This window comes from Microtus ochrogaster, chromosome 1 (assembly GCF_000317375.1).
Source record: "Microtus ochrogaster isolate Prairie Vole_2 chromosome 1, MicOch1.0, whole genome shotgun sequence".
NCBI classification, from domain to species: domain Eukaryota; kingdom Metazoa; phylum Chordata; class Mammalia; order Rodentia; family Cricetidae; genus Microtus; species Microtus ochrogaster.
This window is the reverse complement of record NC_022009.1, coordinates 26,744,307-26,761,255: the sequence shown is the minus strand read 5'-3', so window position 1 is coordinate 26,761,255 and position 16,949 is coordinate 26,744,307. Positions and strand designations below refer to the sequence as shown.

At 39.5% G+C, this 16,949-nt stretch overlaps 1 protein-coding gene and 1 pseudogene across 27 annotated transcripts in view; one reads left to right on the top strand and one right to left on the bottom strand.

Annotated features, from left to right (window-relative positions):
• Nrxn3 (neurexin 3) overlaps window positions 1-16,949 on the bottom strand; it is a 1,572,781-nt gene that overhangs the window by 481,947 nt on the left and 1,073,885 nt on the right. The gene's annotated exons all lie outside the window — the stretch shown is intronic.
• LOC101989895 lies at window positions 14,555-14,932 on the top strand (annotated as a pseudogene).

The following is a 16,949-nucleotide window of genomic DNA, read 5'->3' as shown; positions in this document are numbered from 1 at the left end:
AAAAACAAACAAACAAAAAAAAAAATAATGTAACCTTCTAAGAATAGTGTCACACAGGTCTCAACCAAGCACGAGAACCCTAATGTTTCATGCCTCATTGCCTCTCTGTTCAATTTGTTAGAAAGAGTACCCTTGTGTTGGAGAATAGCTGATCTTCCTACTTCTAAGCACAGATCCTATTTCTTTACATAAGAGCTACACTGACCACAGTGATTCTTCCTTGGGAGTTGCCATACCACTCTAACAGGTACCTAACAGGCATCCACCCGCTACCATCACAGCAAACCATCCTTATGGTCTATTCTCCACACTCATCTACACGACAGTGGTCCAGAGTAGAACCTCATCTTTAGTGCCTAATCATTTCTGAATGCTGTGAGGTGCCTACATATCAGACTTTTCAGGGTTGATCCAGCACTAAGTTCAACGGAATTCCTTACAGTGTACATTTCTTTCAGCGTTTGACACTCCACACTGGATTTGTGGTCACCTGAAATTCCTAGCCTGTTTAGGAGTACTGACTTACCTATTTATTTTAATGTAACATAAGACACTAGAATCAGAGAAATCGTACCATTGTTAGATTTTCAAGCCTATGGTCTTCAACACAATATATTTTACTTTCAATGCTCCTATCTAAAAAAGAAAGAATTGTTAATTCCATTCTGTAGCTTCTTTCAGTGAGTTGGGGAAAATAAATACCTAAGCTAAGGGAGACATAGAGAGGTTACTTTCCTGTCATTTTACTTTATGGGATCTAATTATCAAAAGCTGTTTTTCTCTGTTATTGGTGTCATCTGAAAATCTGGCCCACTATGTGGTCAGCGCATTCTTATGAGCTCTGTGAAACAATGGAGAGGAGGCCATCATCGAGGCTAACCACCAAAAGCTACTTGGAGGCACTTGGAACGTTATTTTAATAAATTGGCAATTTGTGCACTTTCTTTACAGTTTGTTTTCTTATTAAACCATGAAGACACACAGCTAGAATGTGAGGCAATGATGCCATAGTATCTCTGTACCTGCAGAAGTTACCAGAAATTCTTGACTTACAAAAGAACCATTCTGTAGCCATCCGTACAGATTATCATCTGTAAGATTATTATTGACTTGCGTGTATGGAAACCTATGGGATCTTCCAAGCTATTTTCCAGATATTCACTTGAAAAGCACAGAATCAGAAAAAAATGATTCCAGTATTTTCACATTATAATCAAGAATAGAATACCATTTCTTTCCAAAATCTATTCAACAGTATCAACTCCCAGTAGCCCCTCCATCAAGGTGGGGCCACATATATGAATATATCAGAAGCACTAATAGGATCCAGCAGTTCTTAATAATATATGGAATAATAAAATGGAAAAGGAGAACATGAAGTTGGGGGAGATAGGGGGAGGGAACTAGAAGAAGTAGAAAGGTGGAGTGGTGGATAAAATCATCAGTGAACATTGTATAAGTATATGAAACTTTCAAAAGATAAAAACATCTTTCATTTAAAAAAAGAAAACATCTCTCTGAAATCTAAATGCTTCAGAGGAAAAAAAGCACTGTTAAATTATCAGTTCTACCAAATGATTTAGGCTACAATATCTGGCAGGGAAATGGGTCCTACAACATTTAAACAGAGCAGAAATGTCCATGTACTGAGAAACAAACACAAGCTCATGGGAAACCACTAGTATCATCAAAGCAACTAAAAATCTCAATATCATGTGGATGCCATAGTTGGATTCAAAAGCCTAAAAATGATTTTACTAAGCAGGGATGAATTGAATCAATATCAACGAAGCACTGTGATAACGCCACCTTGAAGGAAGTAGACATCCCCAACACTGAGAATGCAAACGGGGAATGTTGGTTTAAATATGAGTTCCTGCTGTGTTATCAGAGACATTCCCCACAATACCCTGTGCCGATTCTCCTGGTAGACATGAAAAACTGTACGAAAGAAATGCAATTCACCTATTTCTTTTACTTTAGGTTGGCTAGAGGGTCAAGGGTGCAGAAGGTCTCTAACAGCTGCCGCCTCTTATGAATCCCAGTATACATTCCTCCATCTTGACGCATTTATTAGCAACGTAGAAACTATAACCATTACTCTATGGCCCTGGCCAACTGTAAAATTTCAAGATCAAACTGCTGAGTAACTGAAAAAAGCACTCAGCCTAGAACAGAGGACCCCTGCCTATTTGGTCTACAGATCACACTTCCTGGGAGGGAGAGTGGATTGTGTGTTTGCTTGTGGGTATTTGCATCTTAATAACCACTGAGCTCTGCCTCCCTGAATAGCATTTCAAAGGCATGTTCTCACTGAACGTGGGGAAGTGGGAAATTGTAGTAATTAATTAGTCACCTTGGGCGAAACTACAAATCGTATGTATTTGCCAATTTCATGTTTTAATCTGAATTATTTGTTAATGTCTTCTCTAATTTTGTCAATATGGCTGTGATTTTATATTATTATTTAGGAGCAGAGACATAAATTATTCTGGGTACAAAGGGGAACCACATTAGAACAGCCATGTTCTTAAGCAGAACAGAAGCAGGAGAAATGAATATACACTGTGCAAGCTGAAGGCAGAAGACATCACACAAGGGCATTTTAGAGAATATCCCAGGCAAACAGAATCCTGACAGATTAGTATGAAATCCGTTTCTTAAGTAAGGATGACCATTTGCATAGTTGGTCAAGAGAGAATGCAGTTCATGCAAAGGGTAATGGCATTGTTACACTCAATTGCAGTGAGGACTTTAAATATCCATAACTGATTCAAGCCGTTATTATAACCTTGGGCCTGCCTAAAAGCAACACACATGAAATCACAACATTGCTAGTAATTACTCAGAAGGACTAAATTCTGTCTCTACAAAGGTTCTAAAATTCTATGGAAAGGACTGGAAGACTACATCACAGACCTTTGCAACTGAAAATAGGAACCTGAACATTCTATCACTTCAAGTGCATCAACTTCCCTAAAATATCAGGTCCAATTCTACTCTGCCGTACTTATTGATGTTAACTACTAATTGTTAATTTCTCTTCCTAAGAGCTCATACAGGGCCTGAGTTTCTCTTTATTGGATCAGCTTGTCCTGAGGATACAGATAAACCTGCCTTTGATCAGCATCTAATCCTTCTAGATGCTCAGGGTACAGTTTGGGATCTGTAAGAAAGTGATTATAAAGGATAGAGAATAGCTTCCACCAGCATGAGGACAAATCAATCAGAATCCTCTTCCTCCTCTGTCTTCGCAAAAAAGGGATCATATTTTAAGAGTAGACACTTGAAAGGCTCGTCATTCTTTTAATTTAGCAAGGGGATGTGAGCTGAAAGTCTATTAAGTTTTTCTCTTTCAGAGGTTCTCTGAATAACAAAATGGCAGAAAAGAAGGGACTGGACCATAGTATACTCACCTGCCTGCGTTTATGGGCAACATGGCCTTGGCAGACATTATGGGGTGACTATAAAAAAAACATTACCCAGAAGGAAATAGCCATCAAACTTCGTCAAAAATAAACTGAGCATAAAGAAAAGAATAGAACATGAATATTCAATGATTAAGATATAACCACAAGGAAAGGAAGGTTATACTTAGAGAAGATGAAGTTATATAAATGAGAGTAATGAGCCAAGAAATTATAAAAGATAAATGTAACATAAATATTAGAAAATTTCCCCTGGGGCTAACGAGAGGAATATAGAAAAACAACAAACACCCAATATTGCCCAATAATTATTTAAAATTTACAGCCAATAATGTTCCAGGGAAGTTAAGAAAGAAACAACAAGAAACATACAGAACTTCTACAACTCATCTCTAGTTTTGATCTGGGTTTGCCTTTAGGGAATTCCTAATAAACTAGCAATGTATTGTTCAGTACCCCTGCCCATCTTACGAATATGACAATGGCTAAGGAATGCCTCAAGGTTGACAATGAATGTCGCTTTGAAACTTAGTGACAAAGTTAATGGGAGAGAAACAATCTGGTGGCATTCCAAGCATAGTGTGCCATAACTTTCCTTACTGGGTGACAGAGTAAAACAGCAAGTCAGAGCTCCACACAGTGCTGATCCTGACCCTACACCATCTTTTCTTTTCCTAGCTGTTTCTTCACACGTCCCTCCCAAGAGCATATGGTCCTCACTGTGCTTGTTGAGAGTCCCAGGCTTGGGAGCAGGGGATTTCATTCCTTGATTGGCCTGAGGGTAAGTTTAGTAATTTGAATTTTTTTTTTTTTACTTAATTTCATTGCTTAAACAAACTAACTTGAACTGTGTCTGTGCAAAATCCTGCATTGAAATTTTTCATTGTAACCACAACATCATCAATGCTTAATTCCAACATGTGTAAAATCTATTTTTCTCATGGTACTCCAATCACCATCAATAAAACTTCCTCAGCATTCATCCCATAATATATGCGTGTGTGTATTTATGATATACAGACCTTTAACCAGCATCTACTATATTCAATAAATTATGAATTGTACTTCAATAAAGAGGTAAAATTATAGTATGAAAATAAATATAGCAAGGCATTTTGAAGTTTTCACTTTTCACATTCTCTTTGTAGTAAATAAATCTTATGTTTCCTGTTCTTACCCATCAAACGGAATGACAATGTCGAATTGTGTTTTCCTTAAAAGATAGCTTAATAAAGTCCAAATTTCCAGCATCTCAGAATGTTGCCATATGTGGACATAGGCTACAGCTGTCACAGTTGTGAGTTAAGATAAACTTACATGGGAGTACACTGGGTCCCAAGTGTCCTTATAGAAGACACAGCAGCTTGGGGAGAGAAATGTTATATGACAGTAAATCAGACCCTGATACCCTCTGACTGCAAACCAAGGCATGCCAAAGTCTGGCAAGTGATAGAAATCCACCAAAAGCAAGAAAAGATCCTCCTAAATGCCTTCAGAGGGAGAAGAGCCCATTGACAACTTGATTTGGGATCTTCTATCTCTGGAACTACCCTATACATAATTTATAATTATTTATTAGCAACTTAATCTTATGATGGTAATCCAAGGAAACAAATATTGCCTAACACTGAAAAGTATCTTCATCTAAATTCCGTTCAAATAACAGAGCATGATGAAAAAAGAACACAGTGAGAGTTTGACTTCTTTTCCAATTTGTATTTCCTTGGTCTTCTTTTGGTGTCTTATTGCTCTAGCTAGGACCTCATGAACTATATTGAATAGATACGGAGACAGTGAACAACCTAGCCTTGTTCCTGATTTCACTGGAATCTCTGGGAGTTTCTCTCCATTTAGTTTGATGTTGGCTGTTGGCTTGCTGTATATTGCCTTTATTATGTTTAGGTATGTTCCTGGTATCCCTGCTCTCTCCAAGACCTTTATCATAAAGGGATGATGTTCTTCTCAATAGAACTTAAGAACTTAAGTGTTTCCTCAACACTTAAGGAAATGTTCAACATCCTTTTCCATCAGAGAAATGCAAATCAAAACAACTCTGAGATTCCATCTTACACCTGTAAGAATGGTCAAGATCAAAAACACTGATGACAAAACTTACGCTGTAGAGGTTATGCGGTACACTCCTGCATTGCTGGTGGTAGTGCAAGCTGGTACAGCCTTTCTGAATATTAGTGTCATGATTTCTCAGAAAATTAGAAAACAACTTTCCTCAAGACCCAGTAACACCACTTTGTGGTATATATCCAAAGGATACTCATTCATGCCACAAGGACATGTGCTCAACTAAGTTCATGGCAGCATTGTTTGTCATAGCCAGAACCTGGAAACAATCCAAATGCCCCTCGACTGAAGAATGGATAAGGAAAATGTGGTACATTTACACAATGGAGTACTACACAGCAGAAAAAAAAATAGTAACACCTCGAATTTTACAGGAAAATGGATGGAGCTAGAAAACATTATTTTGAGTGAGGTAACCCAGACACATAAAGACAATTATCACATGTCTTCACTCATAGGTGGTTTTTAAACAAAAAGCAAAGAAAACCAGCCTACAAACCACAATCCCAGAGAACTTAGACAACAATGTGGACACTAAGAGAGACTTACATACACCTAATCTACATGGGAAGTAGAAAAAGACAAAAATCTCCTGGTAAATTGGGAGCAGGGGGACTTTGGAGGAGGGTTGAAGGGGAAGGGGAGAGGCAGGGAGGGGAGCAGAGAAAAATGTAGAGCTTAATAAAAATAAATAAAAAAGAAAGAAAAAAAAGAACACACCCAAGGTGAATCTTCTCTTATTGTCACAATTACGAGGAGAGAGAAAGGGAGAGTCGGGAAAGAGAGAAATGACACAGGAAGAGCAGAAGGGGAGAGGAATAAGAGAGAAAAAAGCAGAGAGAAGGGTGTGAATGTAGAGGGAACAACAGATTATATGATGAAAAAGTCAAGCAAAACTGAACGAAGATGCTTCCGTAGTAAACTTTTGTCTTTCAATAAGTACACAGGGTAAGCATCACTGGATACACATCTAACTAGCTACAAAAATTATTAAAACGTCAAAAATGTTTCCCTAATTAGGTAGCAAAAGGTCACTGCTTCAAACATACCCTGACCACGATCCATCTTGCCCTATCTCCTTTCTGTGAGTCAGCCACTCAAGGTCAGTGGTTATCTCATTACTTCATCAGGAGACCCGAGACCAATTTGATTATGACAATCCCTAGGCATTACTGACTGCTGAATATTTTTTAATATTATTCCTGCCAAAGTATACAGCAGAGATTTTTTTCCCTTCATTGTTGGCTAAACAATCCCAACTAAGACCTATGCGGGAAGTCATAATCGAATCCTCGTTCTATAATCTCTATTACTCAGCATCAGCATCAAATGTTCACTGTGAGTCAAAACTGAAATGCATGTATAAGGTATTGGAAACCAGAAAATGTTTACAAGACTCTTTTGCAACATAAACTCACTGTTTTTCTCCCTAGCATTCTCAATAATTTTCCTGTCTTAAGGGTGATGGCAGATTTTAGGGGGAAAAAGAAGAAGTGGGAAATGACACTTTCCTCCTGATTTGGAGTCACTCTTCCTATCACTGAAGTAAGTCTGTAAGTTTAGAGATTTACACCTGACAAAGCGATGGATTCAGCCTGATTAATTTTGATGTCTAGTGATTTCATAGTACTGTTTGCATGTGATATCATCTGGAAATGCTTTTCTTAGTTAACTCTCTCCCCAAAGGGCTATATCTTGCCCTGCTTTCACTCCAGAAGCAAATAATAGCCTATATTAAGAAATAAAACTCTGTGTAGCATTGAAATGTGTTAAATAAATTGTTTTCCAAGGCATAACTTCCTTCTACAGTAGCTCATTCTGGCAAAGCTAAACACAATACACAACACTACCAAGAATATACTTGTATTCATTCTCTTTTATCCTTTTTATATTCAAGGATAAGACCAAGAGTATGGCTCACTTGCTGGCAGTGAAAACTATAATACTTCACCTGGCTCAGAAATGAATCTCCTGTTATTCATTATCCCATGTCTATGCATCTTGTAACTGGGTACTTTGAAACCTATTTCATCCAATGATTAGTGGACATACATGCCTTTGTGTATAATCAGCTTTGTTAGAATTTCTTTCCCTATCCTCACTTCAGGTGAAATTTCTTTATTACCTATCAAATCACATTATTATAGATATTCGCCCTCTCTTTTAAGTAATTTATCCATGAACATACCCTTTCTTTTATTTTTGAATAGAATGAGACTTTGGTTCTGAATTTAGAACAATACATAGTATACTTGTGACTTTGTAAAGAACTATTCCCAAACACCTGTAAACTTCACTCAAGAAAAAGACAGATAACATGCAGCTATGAGGACTTTGAATGCTTCCCTCAATTTTATCAGGCATATTTTAAGTCTTAATGTACTGAATGGAGCCATTGTAATAATTCTGGCTATTCATCATCATGTTTATGTGGATGGAATCAACAGCACATTACAGGATAAAGGAAGTAGAGTGAGGGAAACTGAATGCATTAGGTTCACCTGGGGATTCCAGCATAACTCAGGGGCTGCCAAGTTTCAAAGGAAAATGGGGCTGTGGTGACAGCCACAGAAGTCTCAGACAGACCACAGGCAGGTAATACTGGCAAGAGACTCGGATGCTTCCCTCGTGCTGATGAGCAGCAAATACAGTGGCCTTGTGCACAGCCAGGGCATATTCTCAAGTAACGCCTCCTCTAATACCTTCTTGAGTAATAATCACTGTATGATTGAAAGACAAGAGAGATACTTCTGGATTTGTTCTTTATCGAGCTTCCATCTTGTTCTCGGGCCACTTCTTGAGGCTTCGTAATGTCATGAAACATCTACAGGCCCTTTAAAGTCAAGGAATAGAAAGGGATGTAGAGCTGCAATTAAAACTGCTGAAGCCCCTTTTCTTGAGCACTTACACGTGTTCAAAAATATGTTATGCAATCCCTGACCATAGGCATGACTTCTTGAGAAAACCACAGACGGGCTTAAAAGTCCCGAGAGGATTCATTAGCCACTGTAAGCTCTTACCTAGCCTTCAAAACTGTTGAGGCTTAGCACCTGCATTCCTTCGAGTCCAGTGAGCAGTCAAATGGCATACAGCTAAGGCTAAGGATGGTTGCACTAGTGATTTGAGACTAGAAGGTAAGGCGTGGAGAAATGAAGCCTAAGTTATAGGTAAGAAAACAGAACTAGAAATTCCAACATAGACACAGAACAAAAATGGCTCTGTGAGAGGAACTGTTTCCCCCCCCAACACTGGCAAATGGCAGTATGGCTGCTAGAAGATAAGCACTTGAGAAGGAATCCATTGAAGAAAAAGTAAGGTAAAATAAATCAGTTATGCAGTTCTTATATGAAGGGATCAAGCCACAGACATCCAAAGACATACACAAGAGAACGAGTACGGGAAAGAAGGGGAAACGGGAATAGCTACAACGCCAATACAGGTGTTTAAGCAGAAACTCAACACTTTGATCTTCTTGTTAGATTCCAGAGCTGTGATAAAATGGTCTCTTATTGTTTAAGCTACACAGTTTGTACTTTTTCTGGCAAACTAACATGGATGACCTGCTCCAGAAACGCTTTCTGAGAAGGATTCAGGGTGGGGAGATGAGGGGAGAAAGGGGCATGATGGAGAAGAACACTGAGTAACTTATTAAATGAAGACTGATTTGACCTGTGATGAATTGAAATTAGGAACAGAAGCTGCTAGAGGTGGTAAGCAATGAGACCTCCTTCAATAGCCAGCTGGCCTTTGCCAGCCTTTGAATGTGAGTAGAGCTTGGAAGTAGATCCCTCAGTCTCAGTTTCAGCTAAGGCTTAGCCATAGCCACGGTCCTGATTGTAGAGGCATAAGTGACCCTCAGCCAGAGCCCCCGACCCCGCCCAGCCTAGTGACTCCCGGATTCCTGACCATCAAACACTGATGAGAATAACTAGTATTCATTATTTTCTGCTGTTAAGTTTTAGGGTCATATTTTATATGAAGCATGACATCATTGATATAACTGATCAGTCAGTAACTAAAGGCAGGAAGCATGTGTGTGGTAGAACATGGAGTTCTCTAAGCTCTGAGGACAGATTTATTACATTTGAATCCAAGCTCTGTCCTTTTGCTTTGAGACCAGGAACAATTCATTCTTTCTGCGACTCAGTTTTCTTATAAGAAAAGACAACAATAATAACAATTGTAGAGCCCAAGAGATAAGTGAGGTAGGTATCATAATTAGGGATGTGAAGGGACTCTAAAGCTGAAATGAGTTGTTTATCAAAAGCAACTGCTTTCTGGAAGTATAAGGAGTGGCCCCACATTTTCTTTCCCAAGTGACCCTTTTCAAGGAGCCAGCTCCTTAATAAAGGTCAATGAAAAGTGGTTCACACTATCAGGAACATAAAAGAGCTATCAAGTTTAATGAAGACAATAATGGGGAACCACAGTCAGCTATGTGGTAAAGTCTGTCTCTTCCCAAAGGCAAAGTCCCCAAGTGTTAATGGAAGGTGCTGGAAGAAGTCAAACCCGATGTTATCTAGCAGACCTGATGAGATCGCAATTTGCCAACAAGTAGGGCTTATCTCTGATGATGAACTAGGTGTCAGGACCAGGAGGAAAGAAAGAAAAGACCCTGGAAAGCTGGCAGCACAAGACATCATCAACAGCTCGCAAAGAGTGTGCAGATTAAATGAGTTTCCAGAAAAAGATCACAGTGCTCATCAATAACCATTAAAAATAAATAAAGAAATAACCTTGAAGTATGATAAAGTATAACACACACGCCTCTGTCCAAACAGCTAGCATTATATTTAAGATTAAAGGTTCTCCACAGGCGACTAAAGTAAACTGGGAAGAACTATATTTAAATTGAGATTTCTTTTAAAAACAAAAAGACACTGCTGCTGACTCATGTGGAGCAAGGTGCACAGTGCTGAGAGAAGGGCTATAGAGGAGGAAACACAGAACGTCAAGGAGGAAAAGTTTTCCGAATGAGGAGGATGCAGTGCTGACATCTGCCCTGGTCTAGTGTGGCTGATGTCTCTTACTTTAAATCCTCCAGTGATAGATCAAATAAAAAGATAATCACTTTAGCAATAAATCTCCTGAAACAGCATATTGGTCCACAGAGGAACTCTGCAGGAGTGCACACAAAACAAGAAATGGTCAATACAGGACCATTTCAATGACCGGATCCCACGGGAAATTCTTGACCAGCAAGTTGACTTTTCACATTTCATATCTTCTTGAACTTTCTGTAGACTTGGGCTAATATTTCGGGCCCACTGACACCAGGACTTCAGTAAAATTCTACACTGACCTCATCCTTTTCATCAGCACCCCGTCTTAGCTGAACAGGAACCACCTTAAAGACTCCTGAGTATAGGCCTCACTCAGTTAATGAAAACGGAGGGAAGGTGAAATGAAGCCACTGGGCTTAGGCTGTGCAGCTGTAACATGAATTTATCATGTGGAGGTCACAGAAGCTTTAAAGCAATCACAAAAATATGATGGTGTTATCAGGTGAATGTGGCGAGTTTAAAATGACTGAGGAAATGTGGCGCCCCAGGAAACACAATAACTGTCCTCTTGGCCTTATTCAGCCTGCCCCAAGAGCATGGCTAAGATAGTCATTCACTATGAATCTCAGTCCATGGTCTCCAAAACATGTTCTTGACTTTGGTAAACTCGGGGATCCCTTCCAGAAATAAAATGCTATGGGGGAAAATGCTTCATATTTTATTTGTCTATAGGTTTTGGAATCTATAGGTACCAAGCATTCTGGAAATGTATGATAGCCACAGTGAAAGACATGAGTCATGGATAGAATTTCATATGGCAACTGCTTTTCACCAATTACAACAGCAATGATGGCAGTTATAATGGGTAGCATTTATTAGAACACTTACTTAACTTAAGAAGAAACAAGTCCTTGCCATGCCTACTTCAAAAACTAAATCCAGTTTCACAATGGAAGAACACAATGAAGAAAATTGAATTCCATGGCTCAAAAGTGGCAGAGACAGAAATCAGTGCTAAACACCTGCCTACAGACTCAGTAGCCATACTGTTCTGGTAATCTACAGAAGGTAGCCAGGCTCTACAGAATGCTCCAATGCCCGTGTCTGTAGAGATAAGGAAACTTCTTTACCAGAGTCTCCTGTACCTCATCACTGTAAACACAAAGTTTTAAATAAATAATAACTAAATAAATGTGTGTTGACTGGACAATATTAATGGATGTCACTAAAATATATTAAAGTGGAGATCAATATAGAATAATCCCTGAGAAAATAAAAGCAGCTTGGCTTCATGAGCAATCTTAGCTTTGTTTGATTTACAACTAAAAGAAAAAGTTTGTTTGGGCTCATAGATGGACCTATCAGAAAGATACAAGGTTAAGCTCAACCAACTAGAAATAGTCAACAAACGTATAGTTATCTAGCTTGAGATTAGCATGTGATATTGCAGTGTGATATACTAAAAAGGAAAAAAAAATACGGTTGCAACCAAGCATTTTTTTTTTTGTATCATTTGAACGTTTGCTTTATAGAATCCTGTCCGCACTTGCTTCAACACTCATGTTCTTCTATTGCTTCTGGCTTGAAGTTGCCTATTGTATGAGTGCCGGGGTACTCAGATGAACAAAAGTATTTTTTAAAACGGCACCTCACTTTACCTTTTAAACAAAGGTCCCGCTTCACAGCAATCTACTAACATACTGTCATTCAGTGGAGAGAGATGAAGGACTAACCTCACACCACAGCTTCTAAGATCATCAAGTCGTTCTTCTGAATGGGTTCAAGTGAAAAGGGCCAGTAAATGTTGGCAACAGAGTGTTCCCTTACAAGATAAGAAGACAAGCAAACATTCTCCAACAGAATCCCCAGTTTCTACTAGTAAGCACAGTTCAGCTCATTTTCCCCTTCTGCTGCTACACTCCACAGATGGTAAGTCTCCTTTGCTTATGGAAATCCTAGCAGGAGACTTTTTTTTTAAGGTCATTAAAGGTGACAACTTTGAAAATATTTGTATGCCCCCAAGCATAAGGCAAACATGAAGAAGTGCACTTGTGTTGCTGCTGAGGCCGTGACTGTCTATTACCCCTAGCCACACACCAATCCATTATTATTAAAGAGCATAACTCCCATCTGTAACAATTGTCATACTTCTATGGCCAGAGATGTACAAGACAAATCCATCTCTTGCTGAGTTTTTGTAAACAGAGCAGTGGGGGATATACTGATGTCCAGTCAATTACTTATATACTGTCTGGGGTTCTCACTTGTTATAATAGGATAATAGCAGCAGAAATATTTCTGCTCTAAAAGCCTAACCATTTATTTTATTTTATATTATTTTTACTATATGATCCACATCCAAAAAAAGGCTTGTCAACTACCAGCCTATGTTGCTCCTGAGTATGAATGATTTTAACCTGGTACTTAGACTGCCATTTAAGAAAGTCAATTATTCAACAAAAATACACAGTGCCAAAGAGAACAGGCACAGAGCAAAGAAGAGCTCTTGTTAGCTACCTCTCTAGACTTGACCTATCTAGACCTCATTTTCTGTACAATGTAGCAATGGTAGCCAGAGATGTTAAATTAGCATTGCTATGATGTAGTGAGTCCCTTCAGATTCCAAAGGTTCTCATAGTACCTGATCTTTATCTTCATTCCAATAATGCTATCATGTTACAGGGTGATGATTTGACTTAACAACTGCAGGGAAGACTTGGATGATTTATATAAGAACAGAGAGAACAATCCCTTAACAGTTCATAGCTCTCATAGAATCCTCATTAGCCTCATCTGTAACCAATGGTATTCACAGCATACAGAGGGGAACTTCACATCACCTCCCCTATTCTGTTTAAATAAAAAGGAAGGCTTTATCTTTAATATAGAAAAATTACATATAACAAAATGGTTATCAAGCAAGAATTATAGTTACAATATTTATATCTACTTTATCTCTTATCATAACTAAGGAAACTATATCTATAAATTCTTCAACTCCATCAAAAACTCCAGAAGGATATAATATTACCTAAGTAAACAGGAAGCACATTCTTACCTACTTCAAAACTCTATAAATGACAGAGATATCTCTCTGCCTGAACAGTCACCCAAATTTCTTCTGTACTATTGGGACATCCATCTTCAGCCTACGGGCCCATATTATCCAACAGTCTTTTAAATGAAGCAGGAAATTTCAAAGACAGGGCTGCCTATATTGGCATTTTGCCAGTCACTTTCTTCTGTATCCTACAGAATGTCTAGTAGACTCTTTCATGAAGGACAGTCTCACCTTTAGACAAGTTCAGCAGTCATTTCTCTCTGGGTCCTGAATGTCCAGTTCACCCAGTATACAATCAAGCATTCCAGGCAAGAGCAGTTTCTTGCCCAAATGGCTAACAAACTCCATAAGGAACCTCTTTGATACCCATCTTCCTCTTGAATTAGATTGGTGCTGCCAGGAGAAGCTGTGTCTTATCTCATTGTCATGAAAAGTCCTAAGTTCTTAAAACATTTTAAAATGCCATATTATGAAGGTAATACCTTAATAAAGATCAGAAATACATACACACAGTATAACAAAATTGCCCTTAAATTTGTGTCAACAAAGCAAGATCTATACCAACGCAAATCTCTATAGCATAAATGTATACATTTAAATGTAAAAAAATTATAAACAATATTTGGAAATATGGGAATTTTCTAAAGTAACATATCCTTAGACCCAAATTTTGAAGACAAGATACCTTTAGAGTATATTCATTGGTTAATTAGCTCCTTTACAGTCAAAAAATTCAAAGAAAACACAATAATATACATAATCTAGACTCTCTGTGTATATTCCATCTTTACGTGGCTTACTATTTTCTAACTCCTTTTCTTTTTCCTCTCTCTCCCAAGCCTACATACATTTATCCAACACTGTGACCCATTTAGAGGTCTTTCATGTCTGAATCTGTCCTATTGTGTATTTGTAATTCTTTACTGTCCAAGAGCTCTTCTTAAAATGCTAAGAGCTTCTTAAAAACTTAAGATGAGCCCTGTCGCGGCCGCCATCGGAGAGGAGCAGCCATGGCCCTGCGCTACCCCATGGCCGTGGGCCTCAACAAGGGCCACAAGGTGACGAAGAACGTAAGCCAGCCGAGGCACAGCCGGCGACGCGGGCGCCTCACAAAGCACACCAAGTTCGTGCGGGACATGATCCGGGAGGTGTGCGGCTTCGTGCCCTACAAGCCGCGCTCCATGGAGCTGCTCAAGGTGTCCAAGGACAAGCGCGCGCTCAAGTTCATCAAGAAGCGGGTGGGCACGCACATACGCGCCAAGAGGAAGCGGGAGGAGCTGAGCAACGTGCTGGCCGCCATGAGGAAGGCGGCGGCCAAGAAGGACTGATCCCCTCCCCGTTTTCAATAAACGTTGCTGTGGCAAAAAAAAAAAAAAAACCCAAAAAACAAAAACAAAACTTAAGATGAAGCATCACTAGGGTATACATGGCCCTGCCTGCTCCGTAGCCGGATCTCTCGAAAGAGTCAGAGTTCCTGCTGGCAGCATGGCCCAGAAAGCCAGCATTTCAAAACTGCAGCTTTTTTTCTTCTACCACTGAATCAGGAAAGCTTCTCTTAAAGGAGCTGCTGCATGCTGCCAGCAAGCAAAGCACATTTGGGAAAATAAATGTGGCTAAACTTTGTTTTTTAATGCCTAGAATTCCTTTCCAAACCCTTTAAGGATTTATGTAGGTTTAGTCGACGACGTTGGGTGGCAATTTGTTGAAAGAGGGGGCCCCTTGTTGGTTCCCAGCTGCTCAGTCCCAAAATAATCACACAGAAACTATGTTATTTAAATCACTCCTTGACCCATTAGCTCTAGCTTCTTATTGGCTAACTCTTACATCCTAATTTAACTCATCTCCATTAATCTGTGTATCACCACGAGGTGATACCAGCAAACTTTCAGCGCATCTGTCTCCATGGCTCCATGGCTTCTCTCTGACCCCACATTTTTTCTCTCAGCATTCAGTTTAGTTTTCCTCATCTACCTGTATTCCCTGTGCAGGTCCAAGACAGTTTCTTTATTAACCAATCCACAGCACACAGAGGGGAATCCCACATCACTCATCTTCAAAGGGCTGGGTAGAACAAAAGGAAGACCTGGGATTTGGGGGTTGAGGGTCTGTATTGTAACTTTTGAGTAGTGTATACCTGAAAAAGTCACTTTTCCTCCCTGAGCCTTGGTGTCTTGTGGGTGATGATGTCATTCATGTCTGAATGCTTGTATAAATTAGACACGGTCACATGCATAAAGCACCTGGCACATGACAAGGACTCAATCAATGGGAACTACCCCACTATTATAACATCCCCATAGAAGGTGAGGTGCTAGTGAGGCAGAAACTAACCACAGAAATAGCCAGGCAGGCTGGTATTGGAAATGTTTGTTTACCAGAAGTAAAGAACATACATTCTTGCCTCTCTCCAGCAAAAATTTGTGGAAGAAACAAAAGCTCATAGCCAGAAATCTAGGACAGTGACCCTTACTTATCCACCTATTTCAGGGTCTTCAAAGTTGATAGATTTTTCTCTTGAACTCCCTTGCCGTAACTCCATGCCCACGAGTGCATTCTCTCCCTATACACTCAGAGGCATTTGCAAGACTGAAATGAGTAGCCTGGCAGAATTTTATCACATAGGCCCAACCCCCATGTCCTCCCACGCCGATATTAATCCTGTATTGTCTTCTGCAAGCCTGAAAAATTTGTTCAAACCCTGCCTTAGAGAAGCCAGTGCTGTCACCTCTGAGGGATGATGTGCAAAGGTTTGATTTGCAGCTAATAGAAAAATCTATTTCTTTCAGTTTCAGTTCTGTCACACAAGGACCGTTGTGTTCCCTACAAGAGACTCCTTCTTCTGCAATAAGCACCGAGATGACAGATCTCAGGTGGCAATATGAGCTGTCTGGGTTGAGTGGCGCCTATTAGTTTTATGACCACTGGTTCAGAATGGCCTTGTGGTATCCACAGCCCAACTTAATGAAGATGGGTAAGACAGCTGCCGATGAAATAAAATTTCTTCTCATCTCTCCTTTCTATCTGAAAGTCCATCAAACTTTCATCCCCTGCAACAAAACAGCTGCTGGGGCAAACACTCAGCTACAGTGAATCATAGCCTGCGGGCTACATGGTCATCTTGGGGAGGTAAGCTGGAAACCTGGCTTGACTGACCAAGTGGAGAACGGGTAAAGTGAATAGTTTTACCATTTGTTTTTAAGTAAATAAAAGCGACAAAATTACATAGCACGGTTAGTGGTACCAGTAATGAAAGCCCTCTGAAAAGTTAGAAGCATCATCTATATGCTTCTTGAATATAAGAAGGTGAACCCAAAGAAAAACATATAGGCATCCTCTTGGATATTAATCTTCATCAGGCGATGAAAAGAGACAGAGACC